The sequence below is a fragment of the Ovis canadensis genome, chromosome X (genome assembly GCF_042477335.2).
Source record: "Ovis canadensis isolate MfBH-ARS-UI-01 breed Bighorn chromosome X, ARS-UI_OviCan_v2, whole genome shotgun sequence".
Lineage (NCBI taxonomy): Eukaryota > Metazoa > Chordata > Mammalia > Artiodactyla > Bovidae > Ovis > Ovis canadensis.
In genome coordinates, this window is record NC_091727.1 from 56878404 (window position 1) to 56897926 (window position 19523).

Sequence of the window (19523 nt, forward strand, 5' to 3'; positions counted from 1 at the left end):
ACTGCAGGAATGGGACTAGCCAAACAGAGGCCCCCTATCATTGTGGAACTGAAAGCCAGTGCTTCCCCAGTGAGGGTACGACAGTATCCCATGAGTCAGGAGGCTCGACAAGGAATTACTCCTCATATACAATGCCTCATAGATGCTGGGGTCCTGAAAAGGTGCCGGTCCCCATGGAACACTCCCCTGTTGCCTGTGAAAAAGCCTGGGGGAACTGATTTTAGACCGGTTCAAGATCTACAAGAAGTCAACAAACGGGTAAATGATATTCATCCTATGGTTCCTAACCCTTATACATTGCTAAGCAACTTGCCTCCAAACTACATTTGGTACACTGTTTTAGATTTAAAAGATGCCTTTTTCAGTTTGCCTCTTGCCCCCGCAAGCCAAGAGATCTTTGCCTTCGAATGGCAGGAAGACGGTGGTCAGACCCCTGTGCAGCTGACATGGACTCGCTTACCACAGGGTTTCAAAAACTCGCCCACGTTATTTAATGAGGCCCTGGACGAAGACCTCCGTGAGTATCGGGTTGAACACCCTACCATTGTTTTATTACAATATGTTGATGACCTTATGCTGGCGCCGGCTACAGACAAAGAGTGCCAAGAGGCAACAGATGACCTTCTCCAAACCTTGGGGACTTTAGGTTACCGGGCTAGTGCAAAAAGGCCCAGATTGCCAAGCAAGAGGTTACATACCTTGGTTATAACATAAAACAGGGCCAGAGGTGGCTAACACAGGCTATGAAAGAAACCATCCTCCAGATCCCTGAGCCGGCTAAACCTAGACAAGTGAGAGAATTTCTGGGAACGGTGGGATATTGCCGGTTATGGATCTTGGGGTTTGCAGAAAAGGCCAGGCCCCTATATGAGGGGACCAAAGAAAACAAGGACTGGAAATGGACTGAGCCAATCAAAGAGGCCTTCCAAGAGCTCAGGTGAGCCTTGCTAGAGGCTCCTGCCCTTGCCCTCCCTGATCCATCTAAGCCTTTCCAATTATTTGTAGATGAAAAGCGGGGGATAGGAAAAGGGGTACTAACACAGAGATGGGGACCATGGAAGCGACCTGTAGCTTACCTTTCCAAGAGACTGGACCCAGTGGCAGCCGGATGGCCACCTTGCCTCCGTATCATCGCAGCCACCGCGCTCTTAGTCCACGATGCTGATAAACTGACTTATGGACAGAGACTCTGGTCTACACTCCTCATGCCATAGAGAGAGTTTTAAAGCAACCCCCAGGTAAATGGATTTCTAATGCCCACTTGACGCACTACCAGGCCTTGCTACTTGACACCCCACGGATTCATTTCCAAATGCCCTGCACTCTAAATCCGGCCACTCTTTTGCCCAATCCGGGGGAAAATAGCCCCCTCCATGATTGTGATGAGATACTGGCCGGGGTAACAGCAATGCGAAAAGACTTAACCGATACTCCACTGGATAACAGTGAGCTAAGATGGTTCACAGACGGCAGCAGTTATGTAAAAGATGGACAGAGATGGGCGGGAGCCGCAGTAGTAGATGACTCCGGATGGACGATATGGGCAGAGGCCCTTCCCCCGGATACCTCAGCACAAAAGGCAGAGTTAATTGCCCTGATTCAAGCATTAGAGAGAGCCAAAGGAAAAAGAATAACTATTTTCACTGACAGTCGCTATGCTTTTGGCACGGTACACATCCAGGGCCCGATATATCGGGAATGGGGGTTTTTGACAGCTGAAGGAAAAGAAATTAAAAACTTGCCTGAAATCCGTAGACTTTTAGAGGCTGTACAGATGCCTCGGGCTGTGTCAATAGTACACGTACCTGGACATCAGAAGGGTGACAGCCCCATGGCATGAGGGAATCGTGCTGCAGACCTGGCAGCTCGAAAAGTAGCTGATAAAGATTTCATCACCCCTGTGTTGGCGATCGGACTTCCACCTCCAGGTATGGGAACTCTGCCCCCAACCCCTGAGTATTCATCCACAGACTTTGCTTGGATCCAAAAACACACCAACCTTCAAAAAGATAAAGATGGATGGTACCGAGACTCAGACGGCTACTTGATACTCCCTGCTCAGTTGGGACGGCAACTATGTGAGCATTTGCACTTGTCTACTCATCTGGGAGAAAAGAAGACTCTGATGCTCTTTCAAACTGCGCGCCTGCAATTTCCCCGGCACCAGACAACTGTAAAGAACATAGTGCATGCTTGTAAGGCGTGTCAACAGATGAGGCCAGGAAAAGGACAACATACAGGACTGAGGTATCGGGGAAAAGGACCAGGGCAACACTGGGAAATAGATTTCACCAAGGTAAGGCCAGGCAAGTATGGTTACCGGTACTTGTTAGTGTTGGTGGATACCTTCTCAGGGTGGGTGGAAGCTTTTCCTACAAAGGGAGAAACCACGATGATAGTGGCAAAAAAGATTTTAGAAGAAATAGTTCCCAGGTTTGGCATGCTAGTGACCATCGGCTCTGATAATGGACCTGCCTTTGTGAGTCAAATAGTTCAGAGCCTTGCCCTAGCCCTGGGGACTAAATGGAAGTTACATTGTGAATACAGTCCACAGAGCTCAGGGCAAGTAGAAAGAATGAATCGGACTCTAAAAGAAACTTTAACTAAATTGGCTATAGAGACTGGCGGGGACTGGGTGACCCTCCTTCCTTTCACCCTCTTCCGTGCGTAATACTCCTTATCAACTTAATCTGACCCCGTTTGAGATTCTGTATGGGAGACCTCCCCCTGTATGTCCAATATTTGAAGGGAAGAAACTGCCGCCTCCCACGTTGGGGCAACTCCAAGAGGCCTTGATGGCCTTAAGCAAGGTGCACTCTTGTGTCTGGAAACTGCTCCGGGAAATACATGTGGGTCAAAATAAGGGAACTATTCCCTCACATGACATTGGCCCAGGAGACTGGGTATGGGTCAAAAGGCACCAAACCAAGGCACTAGAACCCAAATGGAAGGGTCCTTATGTTGTTCTTCTTACCACCCCAACTGCCCTAAAGGTTGATGGTATCGGGCCTTGGGTGCATTGCAACCACGTATGCCCAGCTGCTTCAGCAGAGCAAGAAGACGCTAAGAAAAAATGGGAAGCATCTCTGCACCTGTCCAACCCCTTGAGGCTAAAAACTTCGAAGGCGCCAACAGGACCAGGACAACTCGGCTGGGCCCTCTTGTGGATGACCCTGCTCTGGAGTTGCCAGCGTGAACCCGCATCAACCCGTCAAAATCACCTGGAAGCTGCAAAATGGACTAACACGAGAGGTGCTAAACTCCACTACCGCAATACATCCACCAAACACATGGTGGCCAGACTTGTACTTTGACCTTAAGCCGATGGTAAATGTGCCTTGGGCTAGGGGTTATCTCCGAGAACAAGGGTTCTGGGCATGCCCAGGCGCACCCAGGCATGACTGGAAGACCTGTGGGGGGGCACAAGACTCTTATTGTAAAACTTGGGATTGTGTTACTTCTAATGATGGACCTCGGCGCTGGGAAGTAGGAAGTCGAGATTTACTTAATTTTTCATTCGCCAAGCCCCTCCCTAGGGTCCTTGGAGATCCAACTTTTAGCTGTGAAAGTTGCAATTATGCACAAGTCAGAATAAGGTTCAATCCAGAAAAAAGCAAAAAAGAGGGGACCTGGATCTCTGGCCTATCTTGGGGGCTACAGACGAGGGAATCAGGAGGGTTTGGGGTTGATGGAAAAGGGATTATAGTAGTGAGCCAGGTCTTAGAGCCAATTCTTATACACAGTATCAGGCCCAACAAAGTAGAAAAGCTGGCTGTAACCCCCTGCCTAACGACTTCCATGCCCACATCTTTGGCAGTGAGTCCCGAAGTAGAAGCGCTCGCTGAAATAGATCCCCTATGGAAGCTGATTAGGGCAGTTTATGCCACCCTGAATCAGACCCATCCTGAGGCAACTAAATCTTGTTGGTTATGTTACAACTTAATTCCCCCTTATTACGAAGCAGTAGGCCTCAATGCCTCTTATGACTTGGCCAACAGCACCGATCCTCCTCAATGTCATTGGGGGGACCAAAAGGTGGGTCTGACAATGAAAGAGATATGGGGAAAGGACTTATGCATAGGCACGGTGTTACCAGCAAAGTCTCCACTTTGTGTGCATGTCATCGAGCCTGATGATTTGCCTGTAGCTAAATGGTTAATACCTCAAATGGGGGGATGGTGGGTCTGTTCACACACGGGGCTAACTCCATGCCTGCATAGCTCAATCTTTGACCCCAAAGAAGAATTCTGTGTTATGGTGGCTGCCATGCCAAAGATTCTGTACCAACCAGAGAAAGCAATATATGATTATTGGGCCCAGAAATTAATTCTAAATCCTCCAAAAAGAACTTATAAAGTTAAGAGGGAACCTCTTACCGTCATAACCATAGCAACTATGTTCGGTCTTGGAATAGCCGGGGCTGGAACTGGAATAACAGCTCTGTCCCTGCAAGGCCAAGGATTTAACTCCCTGAGAGCGGCCATAGATGAAGACATTACCCGTATAGAGCAATCTATTAGTCATTTAGAATCGTCTCTAACTTCTCTATCTGAAGTAGTTCTGCAAAACAGGAGGGGATTAGATCTGCTCTTTCTGCAACAAGGGGGACTCTGTGCTGCCCTAGGAGAAGAGTGCTGTTTCTATGCAGATCATACAGGAATAGTTAGAGAATCTATGGCCAAAGTGAGAGAAGGACTAGCCCAACGTAAACGAGAACATGAGGCTCAACAGGGATGGTTTGAATCTTGGTTTCAACAATCCCCTTGGCTGACTACCTTAATCTCCACCTTGCTAGGACCCCTGCTAGTACTTTTACTAATGCTTACCTTTGGCCCATGCATTATCAATAGACTTGTAGCCTTTGTAAAGGAACGCATAAATACCGTACAGCTGTTTGTGCTTCGACAACAATATCAAACTGTGTCTCAGGACCAAGAGGAAGATTCCTCTATATGATCTAAGGACAGGGGGGAATGTTAGGGACCAAACGACGGTCTCTAGGACCTGAGTCATGTTTACCAGAAAGAGACAGGATATGCGCTCATCTTGCCTGGCCAATCATGTAACGCCAGCTACTCCTGTAACTGAGACAAAGAACTGCCTGTATATAAGCCGCCATACTCCTTTGTTCGGGGCTCTTGTCAGATTCCCTTGTGTGGGATGAGACTTGGGCCCTAGCGTGCTAGGAATAAACAAACTCCCTTCTTGCGTTTGCAATACTGTGGTGGACTTGCTCTCTCGGTCGGTTCGGAGATACGGGCTCGGAGCATAACACTATGACCAACCTAGACAGCCTATTGAAAAGCAGATACATTATTTTGCCAACAAGTTCTGTCTAGTCAAAGCTTTGGTTTTTCCATTAGCCATGGATGGATGTGAGAGTTGGACTATAAAGAAAGTTGAGTGCCAAAGAATTGATGCTTTTGAACTGTGGTGTTGGAGAAGACTCTTGAGAGTCCCTTGGACTGCAAGAAGATCCAAGCAGTCAATCCTAAAGGAAATAAGTCCTGAATATTCATTGGAAGGACTGATGCTGAAGCTGAAGTTCCAATACTTTGGTCACCTGATGCAAAGAGCAGACTCATTGGAAAAGATCCTGATGCTGGGAAAGATTGAAGGTAGGAGCAGAAGGGGACGAAAGAGGAAAACATGGTAGGATGGCATCACTGACTTGATGGACATGAGTTTGAGCAAGCACTAGGAGATGGTGAAGGACAGGGAATCCTGGTATCCTGCAGTCCATGGGATCACAAAGAGTCTGACACAACTGAGCAACTGAACAATTCCTTTTTCTTCTTACCTAATTCCTCTCGTAAGGACTTCCAATACAGGCATACCTCAGAGTTATTTTAAATTTGGTTCCAGACTATAGCAATATAGCAAATAGTACCGTAAAGCAAGTCATATGAATTATTTGGTTTCCCAGTGCATATGAAATAAACTTATGCCAAAAAATTTACATACCTTAATTTTTAATTATTTTAATTGGAGGATAATTACTTTACAATATTGTGGTAGTTTTTGCCATACATCAACATGAATCAGCCTTGGGTGCACATGTATTCCCCCATCCTGAACCCCTCCTCACTTCCCTTCCCACCCCATCCCTCTGCATTGTCCCTGAGCACTAGCTTTGAGTGCCCTGCCCATGCATCAAACTTGCACTGGTCATCTATTTTACATATGATTACATGCATGCTATTCAGTGCTATTCTCTCAAATCATACCACACTTGCCTTCTCCCTCATATCCAAAAGTCTGTTCTTTATATCTGTCTCTTTTGCTGTCTTGCATATAGGATTGTTGTTACCGTTTTTTAATTTCCATATATATGCATTAATATACTGTAGTGGTTTTTCTCTGACTTACTTCACTCTGTAACAGGCTCCAGTTTCATCCACCTCATTAGAACTGACTCAAATGCTTTCTTTTTTTTATAGCTGAGTAATAGTCCATTGTATATATTTACCACAACTTCCTTATCCATTCATCTGCTGATGGACATCTAGGGTTGCTTCCATGTCCCAGCTATTGTGAACAGTGTTGCAATGAACACCGGGGTACATGTGTCTTTTTCAATTCTGGTTTGCTCAGTGTGTTTGCCCAGCAGTGGGACTGCTGGGTCCTAGAGCAGTTCTATTTCCGGTTCTGGTACAGCCATTATAGAGAACAGTGTGGAGATTCCTTACATACCTTAATTTTAAAAATACTTTATTGTTAAAAATGCTCACCATCAACTGAGCCTTCAGGAAGTCATAATACTTTTGCCGATAGAGGGTCTTGCCTCCATGTTGATGGCTGCTAACTGATAAAGATGGTAGTTGCTGAAGGTTGGAGTGGCTGTGGCAATTATTAAAACAGGACAATAGTGAAGTTGCCTCACTAACTGACTTTTCCTTTCATTTGAATACTTGGAGGCCATTGTAGAGTTATTAATTGTCCTAATTTCAATACTATATGGTTTAAGGAATAGGGAAGCCAAGGGAAAGGAGACAGGGAAACAGCCGGTCAGTGGAATAGTCAGAACATACACAACCACAATTAAGTTCACTGTCCTATATGCACATGATTCGTGGCATCCTCCAAAATTGTAATAGTAACATCAAAGATCACTGATTACAGTTTACCATAAATATAATAATGAAAAAGTTTGAAATATTGTGAGAATAACCAAAATGTGACTCATGTGACACCAAGACATGAAGTAAGCAAATGCTATTAGAAAAAATGGCACCAAGAGACTTGCTTGAAATAGGGTTGACACAAACTTTCAATTTGTAAAAATCACAATATCTATGAAGCACAATGAAGGAAAGTGCAGTAAAACAAGGTATGCCTATACTATGCTGAATAAAAATAGTGAGACTGGGCATCCTTATCTTGTTTCTGATCTTACAAGAAAAGTTTTCAACCTTTCACTGTTGAGTATGATGTTAACTGTAGTCTTATTATATATGGCCTTTATTATGTTGAGGTACCTTCCCTCTAAATCTACTTTATTTTTTTAATCATAAATGGATGCTAAATTTTGTCAAGAGCTTTTTCTCTATCTATTTAGATGATCATATGATTTCTATCTTTCATTTTGCTAATGTAGTGTATCACACTGACTAATCTGTTTGAGAATGGATCATCCTTGTGTCCCCAGAATAAATCCTACTACGATCCTTTAAATGTAAGTGTTGGATTCAGTTTAATATTTTGCTGAGAATTTTGGTGTCTATGTTCATCAGGGATATTGGCTTCTAATCTTTTTCTTGTGGCATTCTTATCTGGTTTTGATATCAGGGTCATGCTGGCCTTGCAAAAGCAGCTCGAAAGAGTCCTATCCTCTCCTATTTTTCAGAAGAATTTGACAGAGACTGGCATTAATTCTCCTGTTAATGAAATAAAGCCATCTTCTTTGAACGACCAGTGAAGCCTCTGGCCCTGGACTTTCATTTGTTGGGAGGTATTCGAATACTAAGTCAATCTCCTTGCTAGTAATAGGTCTGTTTAGATTTTCTCTTTCATCAGTCTTCGCAGGCTGTATTTTTCTAGGAATGTATCCATTTCTTTCAGGTTGTCCAATTTATTAGAGTGTAATTGGTCCATATAATGATCCTTTGTGTTTCTGTGGCAACAGTTGTAACATCTCCTCTTTCATTTGTTTTTATCTGACCTCTTTTTCCCTCTTTTTTATTGGTGAGTCTATAAAAGGTTTGTTCATTTTATTCATCTTTTCAAAGAATAAGCTCTTAGTTCCATTGAGCTTTTCTACTATCTTTTTAGTCTCAATTTATTTCTGCTCTAATTTTTGTTATTTCTTTCCTTCTATTAACTTTGGGCTTTGTTTTTCCTTTTTCTAGGTGCTCCACCTTTCTTTTAGTTTCCATTTGCATGAAATATCTTTTTTTATCCCCTCATTTTCAGTCTCTGTGTGTCCTTATATTTATAGCAAGTCTCCTGTAGGCAACATATATAAGGGCCTTAACATTTAAAGCAATTATTGATAGGTGTGTGTGTATTGCCATTTTGTTCATTGTTTTCTGTCTGTTTTTGTAGTTTCTCTCTGTTTCTTTCTCGCTCTCTTCCTTTGTGTTTGATGACTTTCTTTAGCGGTAAGCTTATATCCCTTTCTCCTTCTCTTCCATGTATTTAGGTTTTTGCTTTATGGTTGTGTGTGCTTAATCACTCAGTCACGTCTGACTCTGTGCAACCCCATGGACTGTAGCCCACCCGGCTCCTCTGTCCATGGGGATTCTCCAGGCAAGAATACTGGAGTGGGTTGTCATGCCCTTCTCCAGGTGATCTTCCTGACCCAGGGATTGAACCCAGGTCTCCTGTATTGCAGGCAGATTCTTTACCATCTGAGCCACCAGGGAAGCATTTTGCTTTACGATTACCATAAAGCTTCAGTTCAGTTCAGTTCAGTCGCTCAGTCGTGTCTGACTTTTTGCAACCCCATGAATCGCAGCACGCCAGGCCTCCCTGTCCATCACCAACTCCCAGAATTTACCCAAATTCATGTCCATTGAGTCGGTGATGCCATCCAGCCATCTCATCCTCTGTCGTCCCCTTCTACTCCTGCCCCCAATCCCTCCCAAAATCAGGGTCTTTTCCAATGAGTCAACTCTTTGCATGAGGTGGCCAAAGTACTGGAGTTTCAGCTTCAGCATCAGTCCTTCCAATGAACAACCATGACTGAGCTCCTTTAGGATGGACTGGTTGGATCTCCTTGCAGTCCAAGGGACTCTCAAGAGTCTTCTCCAACATCACAGTTCAAAAACATCAATTCTTCGGCACTCAGCTTTCTTCACAGTCCAACTCTCACATCCATACATGACCACTGGAGAAACCATAGCCTTGACTAGACGGACCTTTGTTGGCAAAGTAATGTCTCTGCTTTTTAATATGCTATCTAGGTTGGTCATAACTTTCCTTCCAAGGAATAAGTGTCTTTTAATTTCATGGCTGCAGTCACCATCTGCAGTGATTTTGGAGCCCCCAAAAATAAAGTCTGACGCTTTCCACTGTTTCCCCATCTATTTCCCATGAAGGGATGGCACCAGATGCCATGATCTTCGTTTTCTGAATGTTGAGCTTTAAGACAACTTTTTCACTCTCCTCTTTCACTTTCATCAAGAGGCTTTTTAGTTCCTCTTCACTTTCTGCCATAAGGGTGGTGTCATCTGCATGTCTGAGGTTATTGATATTTCTCCCGGCAATCTTGATTCCAGCTTATGCTTCTTCTAGCCCAGCGTTTCTCATGATGTAGTCTGCATATAAGTTAAATAAGCAGGGTGACAATATACAGCCTTGACACACTCCTTTTCCTATTTGGAACCAGTCTGTTGTTCCATGTCCAGTTCTAACTGTTGCTTCCTGACCTGCATATAGGTTTCTCAAGAGGCATGTCAGGTGGTCTGGTATTCCCATCTCTTTAACAACTTATATCTATAACAGTCTATTTTAACTTGATAATAATTTAAGTTTGATCCCATTTTAAAGCTCAACATTATTACTCTCCCCTTACCATGTTTTATGTTTTTCATGTCACATTTATCTTTCACCTTGTACAGATAATTTTTGTAATCATAGTTATTTTTACTACTTTCCTTTTTTTTAAGCTTCATACTAACTTTCAGTTCAGTTCAGTTGCTCAGTCTCATGGACTGCAGCATGTCAGGCTTCCCTGTCCATCACCAACTCCCGGAGCTTGCTCAAATTCATGTCCATCAAGTCAGTGATGCCATCCAACCATCTCATCCTCTGTCATCCCCTTCTCCTTCTGCCTTCAATCTTTCCTAGTGTCAAGGTCTTTTCCAATGAGTCAGTTCTTCGCATCAGGTGGCCCAAGTACTGGAGCTTCATACTAGCTTTGTAAGTGATTAAACCACTACTTTTACTATATATTACCTTTCCAGTAAGACTTAGTCTTTCATATGTGTTACTAAATAACACCCTTTCTTTTCAGGTTAAACAAGTCCCTTTAACATTTCCTATCAGGCTAGTTTAGTGGTGATGAACTCCTTTATCTTTTGTTTGCCTAGAAAACTCTCTCTCTCTTCCCCTTCTGAATAAATAACTTTGCCAGATAGTATTCTTGGTTGGAAGTTTTTTTCTGTCAGTACTTTGAATACATTGTACCACTCCCTTCTGGTCTTAAAAGTTTCTGCTGTAAAATCTGTCTTTGGGGGATTCCCTTCTCTGTAACAAGGTTGTTTTCTCTTGCTGCTTTTAATATTCTTTGTCTTTAACTTTTGACATTTTAGTTTTGTCTTGGTGTGGGTCTCTTTGGGTTCCTCTTATTTGGAACTCTCTGGGCTTCCTGGATATGGATGTCTGTTTCCTTCCCCAAGTCAGGGAAATTTTCAGCCGTTATTTAAAAAACAAACCAGGATCAAGTAAAAAGTTTCACAAAACTGAAAGCAAATATGTAAAGTCACAAGGACAAGGTGAAAAGAGCAATTAAGATAGTATAAGAAAAACAAATATAAGATAGATGGCCTAAGCAGTGTATAAGAAAGACTACCATTCTCTGGTAAATATCCATTAGATAATTAAAAAATAAAAGAATCACTGAACACATCTATAAGACATTGAGGGAACATCCCTGGTGGTCCAGTGGTTGAGAATCTGCCTGCCAATGCAAGGGACATGAGTTCAGTCCCTGGTCCAGGAAGATCCCACATGCTGTGGAGCAACTAAGCCCAAGGACCACATCTATGGAGCCCACGCCCTCTAGGGCATGCATGCTACAATGACTGAAGCCAGCGCAGCCAGAGCCTGTGCTCCACAGGAGAAGTCACTGCCATGAGAAACCTGTGCGCCACAGGGAAGGACAGCCCTGCTCACCACAGCTAGAGAAGGCTCACGCTCAGCATCAACAGCCAATGCAGCCAAAAAGAAACAAATCAAAATGTTTAAGAAAGAAATTGAGGCATCATTATCAATTAAGGAATTAAGGCTATCCTTCCACATCATTGAATCATCTCTTAAATTTATAAGAGTTTGAATTTAAAAAGAAAAAAGTTCCCTAAGTGAAAACTACAGGCTAACTATAATGCTAAATTTTATACAGTAAATACAATAAAAATTACAGATTTGATTAAATGAAATCTGACCCTGATTATAAAAATACATTTTTAAACGTCTACTTCTGCAAATGGCAACAGAAACAGACTCATGGATAAAGAAAACAAACTTTGTGGTTACCAAAGGAAGGAAGGAAGGTTTGAGGGGCAGATTACAGGCATGAAATTAACAGATACAAACTACTGTGTATAAAATAGATAAGCTGGGCTTTCCTGGTGGTTCAGTGGTTCAGTGGTTAAGACTCTGAGCTACCAATGCAGGGGCCCTGGGTTCAATCCCTGGTCAGGGAACTAAGTCCTACATGCAACAACTAAAGATCCTATGTGCTGCAACTAAGACCCAGACAGCCAAATAAATAAAGAAAAATAAGTATAAAATAGATAAACAACAGGGATACAATGTATTTCACAGGGAATTATAACCATTATCTTGTAATAGCCTATAATGGAGTATAATCTGCAAAGATACTAAATCACTATGTTGTATACCTAAAACCAATACAATACTGTATATCAACTATACCTCATTTTTTAAAAGGCTATTCCTTTTAGGTTTTCTAATGCAAATTCAAAGATACTAGTCACAGAATCTGTTTCTAAACAAGTAAATTTTAAACCAAAACCAGATATTACAATATGATTTTTTAAAGCACGAGAATGATTTTTTAAATATCCAGGAAGTAAAACAAAATCTAATGATTTTTAATCAAACAAAAAGCTGATAAATTCAACATGACAAACAAAATTTAACTGAATAACTGTTTCATTATTTCAATATGGGAAAGCAAATTAGCAACAAAACCAACAAAGAAAGAGTTCAATATATCTAAACAAAACAAACAATAGAATATAATCATCAGGTTCATCATAATAATCAGGTGGAAAAGTTTGGGAAAGTGTTTTTCACAAAAATTTATCATATACTCAGACTTAAAAAGTCTCAATAAATATGAAATGGCAGGATTCTTACATAACAAGAATTATAAGTAGGATAAAAGAATACAAACCACATGGAAATTGTGAAATATATTTTTCTTAAATGACAACTAAATCAAGAAAGTGACTATTTAAAATTCAAATATGAATCAAAATATATCCATAGCTCTACATGTCTCTCTTAGGAAAAGGATGGTTTAAAAAAAGTAATAAAACGGATAAACTGCTAATACAATTCAACAAAAGAGAAAAGCACACAAATTATTGATTTTAAAGATATATAATTAATGCAAAGATGATATACATCATTAGGGAATTCCATATGCAGATTTTCTTTAAAAAAGAAAAGGAATAACTTTCTAGAAAAGAAAACTCAAGTACCCAAAGTGAAATCAGGAATCTAAGTGAAATCTAGACCAAAGAAATAAACAACATTATCAATAAACTTCAAAAGAAACAAAAATGGCAGTTAAATATCTAAATAGTAAATGAATAATAATTCTATCACACAAAGATTCCTTAAAAGTGTTCTATCTAATTCATTTTCATGTAGTGAAAGTCAGTTTAAACTAAACCTGACTTAGGGCTATACTCTGAAAAGGAAAATTATAGTTTGGTTCTATCTGTGAACACAGATGTAAAATTCTAAACAAAATTTTACCAAACCATACACCAGCAGTTTAAAAGAATTGATCTTCATAGGCATTAAGGTTTTAGCCCGAGGCTAATTTTAAATAAGACCAAAGATTCATGAGAAAAACAGAAAAAATAAAATTAACTGAATAAATAATAGTTTAAATAAGAGCTGACTCACTGGAAAAGACCCTGATGCTGGGAAAGATTGAGGACAAGAGGAGAAGAGGGCAACAGAGGATGAGATGGTTGGATGGTAACAACGACTCAATGGATAAGATTTTGCAAACTTCAGGAGATAGTGAAGGACAGGGAAGCCAGGCAGGCTGCAGTTCACGAGGTCGCAAAGAGTTGGGCATGACTTAGCGACTGAACAACAACAAACAGTTTAAATGGCCTGAAAATTCATTATTCATTTCTGATTTTAAAAGATTTTCTTTTAACTATAAATATGGTATGTCTGAGAGAAGTCGACACTATTAAAGCACACACACTAGAGGTATTCATCCAAAAAAAAAAAAAGGCAGAAAACTACACAAAGATATCTAGTCACCATTCCTAATTAATCATGTTAGAAAACTGAATCATTGTAACCATGTATGAAAAATGAACAAGTAACATAAGGAGATAAAATTAAAACAATAATATTTGTACATTATATAATTATATAACCTAAATGACAAAGATATTCAAGAAACAAAATTAAAAGTAATGAGTTCAACAAAGGGGTAAATTATAAGATAAAATCTAAAAACTCTTTTACATTCCAATAATAAACATCTACAGAAATTTGTTTTACCACAGCAACAACCATCAGAAAAAATTAACCCAAGAGTTACCCTAACTGGGCACATATATATCATGGGGACTAAACATGGCAAAGATGACAACAGTTTAATACAATATAGAAACATTTAGGACTTCATTTCCACCTGGACATTTGCTGAATCCTCTCAGTTTTACTTCTGTAATGTGACAGTATGATGTACAAATAGTTTGTCATCTAACTATAAAGTTAATCCTCAAGTTTCTCAGAACAAGAAGATAGAGACAGACGGTTTCTCTAAAAGGAATGAATGAAATGAACCACAACTAAATGATTACTTACTACAATATTCACCCACTGTGTTAGTAAAATAATATAGATAAAGCCAAATAACTGTGGGCTATTTGGGTAATGAAGACACACTCAAGATGCTGTTGACTATACAACCCCATAAACAAACTGTCTGACCCAGTACTCTCAGTCCAGGAATAGATTCCCCCACCACATCCCCAAATTAGATAGCTCCTCTCCCATGTAAAAAGGGTGCTTTGTACAAAAGATGTTTGTCACAACTGCATTCATAATCTTTTTTAAAAATCCCAGAGGTGTGATTAAAACAACTCCAATACAGTACTTTTTTCCCTTACTCATTGATCATTTGAGTGATACACACATAAATAAAATATGCAGTCTCTAATCTCAAGAAACTTGGGTGATTATTTAATTCAACCATTTAAATAAATGTTTATATCGTGCTACATGACACATGAAAATGTAAAAAATAATGTTAGCTGAAGAGGTCTATCAGTGACAAAGCAAAAAAACTGGACAATCTATGGTGAAAGCAATGTGGCAAGATTTTCTCTCTACACACACACAAATAGAAACAAAGGAGAGAGACAAGAATGTGTAAGAAACAGACAAGAATATAAACATTTGGTGTTCTAAATTCATGGCATAGTTTTCCACATATGCATACAAACTTGCACTACAACTTCTATAATGCTTTCAATGGCAAAGTTTGGCATTATCTACCTGTTTCTATTTCTATTTTTTAGAGGGAAACTAGTTGTGTATTAATATATGTAATTCAGTACACCCCTCTTTTTCCTTCTCTGTTTCTCTTCTGTCAATAACATAAAACTCAAGTAGTTCTTGTGAATTACTTGCTACATTTATTGAAGAGTAGGTTTTATGTTCCCTTTTTTTAATTTTAAAACCAGATGAATGGTATATGTTATATTTCTTTACTTTTAAAAAGTTGCTTTTTTAAAACTTGTGATTCTTAACTGAAATCTTCCAGTGGGTCAGTGATCCTTGATAGAAAAAAATAAAATACAAGCTTCCTCACCATGTTTTATGTGACGTTACTTGTTGGAATGTAAAAAGGAATCTTCAAAGTCCACATAACAAGTTTCCCGCCAGGGAGCAGGGGGCGGGGGGCGGGGGCTCTACATTTAGGCTTCCCTGGCCCTTTAAGACACTTTAAGGGACTTTAGTCTTAAAACTTCTAACTTATTTTGCTCCTAAATGTCACCTGCAACAATGTTTTGTTTCTGTTGCCACTCTGAAAGACAGCTCAAAATCAGGAGATTAAAAACAGAGAAAAGAAATGAGCAGGGGTGATAATGGCGGTTGAAGGGAAAAGAGGAACGGCAACTCAAGCCAAGAAAACTTTCCCAGATTCCTTCACATGTATGGCCACTGGTTCCAGTTAGAAGCATCACAAAACCTTCGGACTCAGAGGCAAAGAACACAGGATCCAAGGACTTAGACTAATTTCCTTAATGATGCCACTGAGAGTCTGGTGAATTTAATCTTTAGAAGGTTTATTCTATCGGTTTCAGATTCATATTTTAGCTCAAACACAATTAATGATAGTTCAAATACATTCTTCTCTGTGTTCTTTGTTACTCTCTCAAAAGCTCAACAGCTACTGCTCTCTGGCTACTAGAGAGAAATGAATTTAGTAATATTTGGATTTAAACTCTGAATCTAGAAAGACCTGACTGCTGTACTTAAAAACTTCACTTAGAAAATAAGTAAATAAACAGAATAAAAATCTGCTAAGACTGCTGATACATGGAAAAATAAAATGGAATACCTATGGTATGAAAGTGAAAGTGTTAGTGGCTCAGTCATGTTCAATTCTTTGCGACCCTATGGACTGTAGCCTGCCAGGCTCCTCTGTCCAGGGAACCCTCCAGACAAGAATACTGGAAGGGGTTGCCATTCCCTTCTCCAGGGGATCTTCCTGACCCAGGCATCAAACCCAGGTATCCTGCATTGCAGGCAGATTACCATCTGAGCCACAGGGGATTCCCTACCTATGGTATCTTTCTGTGCAATTTCAAGATACAGCTTTCTTTTTATCACTATTTTTTTTGGGGGGGGATTAGTAGGTAGTATAAGGGTTGAGTTTCCAGATTAAAAATTTGGGAAATATTTTTTAAGTAGGGAAAGACATGTACAAGGCTCAGAGATGGAGAAATGCATTTACCATGAAATCTGAAATTAGAATTCAAGCAACTTCAACTATGTGGGAGAATGGATAGCAGAAAAAGAATTCACACAATGTCTTTGAATTACAGTGTGAGAAATGGTGGTTTATTGGGGAAAGGAACTTTCAAAAAATGCTTTTGGGAAAAAAAATTAAAAACTCATTCCAGATGAGTCAAGGATTCAAACTTTTTAAAATTTTTGAGACACTATAAGAAAATGGAAGGGTGCATTTATACTCAACGTGTGAAAGAATTCTATTAATACTAAAACAAAAGAAGAAATTATCACCTATAGGTGATGAATATGACTAAATAAAAATAAAACTTTTCATACATTAAAAAATTTACAAAGTTTAAAAAGAAAGCAATACAGTCTCCCAGAATAGTGTAAATAAAAACAGAAATAAACAAATGAGACCTACTTAAGCTCAAAAGCTTTGCCACAGCAAAGGAAACAATAAACAAAATGAAAAGACAACTCACAGATTGGGAGAAAATATTTGCAAATAATGTGACTTACAAGGGATTAGTCTCCAAAATTCACCAACAGCTTATGATGCCTAACAGCATCACAATAAACAACCCAGTCAAAAACGGGCAGAAGACCTAAACAGACATTTCTCCAAAGACATACAAATGGCCAAAAGACACATGACAAGATGCTCAACATTTCTCATTATTAGAGAAATGCAAAACAAAACCACAGTGATATATCACCTCACACCAGCAAGAATGGCTATCATCAAAAAATTGACAATAAATGTTGGAGAGAGTGTAGAGAAAAGAGAATCCTCCTACACTGTTGGTGGGAATGCAAATTGGTAGAGCCACTATGGAGAACAGTATGGAGGTTTCTTAAAAAAAAAACTAAACATAGAGCTACCCTATGACCCTGCAATCCCAGTCTTGGGCATATACTCCAAGGAAAAGATGATCTGAAAGGATACATGCACCCCAATGTTCACTGCAGCACTGTAGCCAAGACTTGGAAGCAACCTAAATGTCCATTCACAGGGCAATGGATAAAGAAGATGTGGTACATATATACAATGGACTATTACTACTAGGCTATTAAAAAAGAATGAAATAATGTCATTTGCAGGAACATGAATGGACCTAGAAGCTGTCATGCTGAGTGAAGTAAGTCAGACAGAGGAGAAATATATGGCATGGCATCCCATAAATGCAGAATCCAAAAAGAAATGATACAAATGAACTTACCTACTAAACAGAAACAGACTCACAGACTAAGAGAACAAACTTACAGTTACCAGTGGGGGATGGTAGGGAGGAGGAGAATAGGGAGTTTGGGATCTACATGTACACACTGCTATATTTAAAATGGATAACCAACAAGGACCTATTGTATAGCACATGGAACTCTGGTCAATGTTATATGGCAGTGTGGATGGGAGGGGGGTTTGGGAAAGAGTGGAGATAGCTGAGTCCCTTCACTGTTCACCTGAAACTATCACGACATTGTTAATTGGCCATACCCCAATACCAAATAAAAAGTTTAAAGCTTAAAAAAAGTTTGAAAAACAAAAATTAACAATTTTTTTAATTTTAAAAAATAAAAAGAAAGCAATACAGATAAAAGCATCCATGATTTTGATGAAAAACAAAATTACCATAGAAAATAATGAAGATGTAATACAGCCTGATAGTTAATACTACTTTCCTTTGGGTTAGTGGCTAAAAAATATAAAAATCTTATGTCAGTCATCAAAAAAGGAATACCAAGATCTGTTTAGACTCATCAACAATTAAAGCACTACCTATTAACTCTGTAATAAAATGTGGCTACAGCCATATTTTATTCTCCTGATAAACAATACTAGTTTTTAAGGATACAGTATTCTATTGGCTCCAGGTGAATTAGTTAAAGCAACAAATAGTAGAAAAATCCATATTTTTCAGTCACTGGTATTTTATATACTGACCATTTCCATGTACCACTAGGATAGTTCTATAACTTTTAGGATGTATTTTTAGCATTTCAGTTCCTTTCAGATTTTTTTAAATTTCAGATTTTTTAGTCATTTATGCCTAAATGTATTTGTTTGGCAGTCTTTCATAAATATTTTTCTACTTTATTTCTGCCATTAAATGAAACTGCTTTTGGAAATTTGGTTGAAAATATTTCCAGCCACAAGCTTATTTATCAGTTAATGATTTTTGTACACATTCTGGTGATTTTACATTTAAAGCATACTTCTAAGAAGATATTTTGGGCTGTTTTAATTATTTTGATTCAATAAAGCCTATATTATAAAGAGAAACAAAGCTTTCAACAGCATTGAAGGACTGGCTGAATTTATTCTAAAGTGGCATTAGATATTAAATATTATTTTATGATAGAGGTATCAGACCAACATGATGTACATCTTAAAACAATGTTATATGTTAATTATAGCAACAAAAATAAATGTCATTTTAACTATGTAATATAAAACTAAGAGATATATACATATAATTAATTCACCATCCCAATAATGTTTGTATCATTAATCCTAAACACATTAGACAGTTCTAGACTTTTAATCAGAGAAGGCGATGGCACCCCACTCCAGTACTCTTGCTTGGAAAATCCCATGGACAGAGAAGCCTGGTAAGCTACAGTCCATGGGGGTAGCTAAGAGTTGGATACAACTGAGCGACTTCACTTTCACTTTTCACTTTCATGCATTGGAGAAGGAAATGGCAACCCACTCCAGTGTTCTTGCCTGGAGAATCCCAGGGACAGGGGAGCCTGGTGGGCTGCCGTCTATGGGGTCACACAGAGTCAGACACGACTGAAGTGACTTAGCAGCAGCAGCAGACTTTTAATGTGACTAATTAGAATTTATAAAAGTAAAGTTGCTTCAATACAAAAGAATTATAGGCAACAAAAAGTGAAGAAAGTAGAGCTAAAGAAGTAAAACAGGCAGAGAAGTTAAGAAGTCACCTGAACACTTGGAGGACATTTTTTAAATTCACAAAGACATGGCCAAACAAGTAGATATGCATGATGGGCTGAAAGTGAGTTATATTTGTAGAGTCTGAAAAATTTGAGGCAGAAAAAAAGCTTCAGAACTATCCTGTGGTAACAGAAACCAGCAATGTGAGAAA

At 39.4% G+C, this 19523-nt stretch overlaps 1 protein-coding gene across 4 annotated transcripts in view; it reads right to left on the reverse strand.

Annotated features, from left to right (window-relative positions):
- Positions 1-19523, reverse strand: part of CLCN5 (chloride voltage-gated channel 5) — a 204479-nt gene that overhangs the window by 128789 nt on the left and 56167 nt on the right. The window lies entirely within an intron of this gene.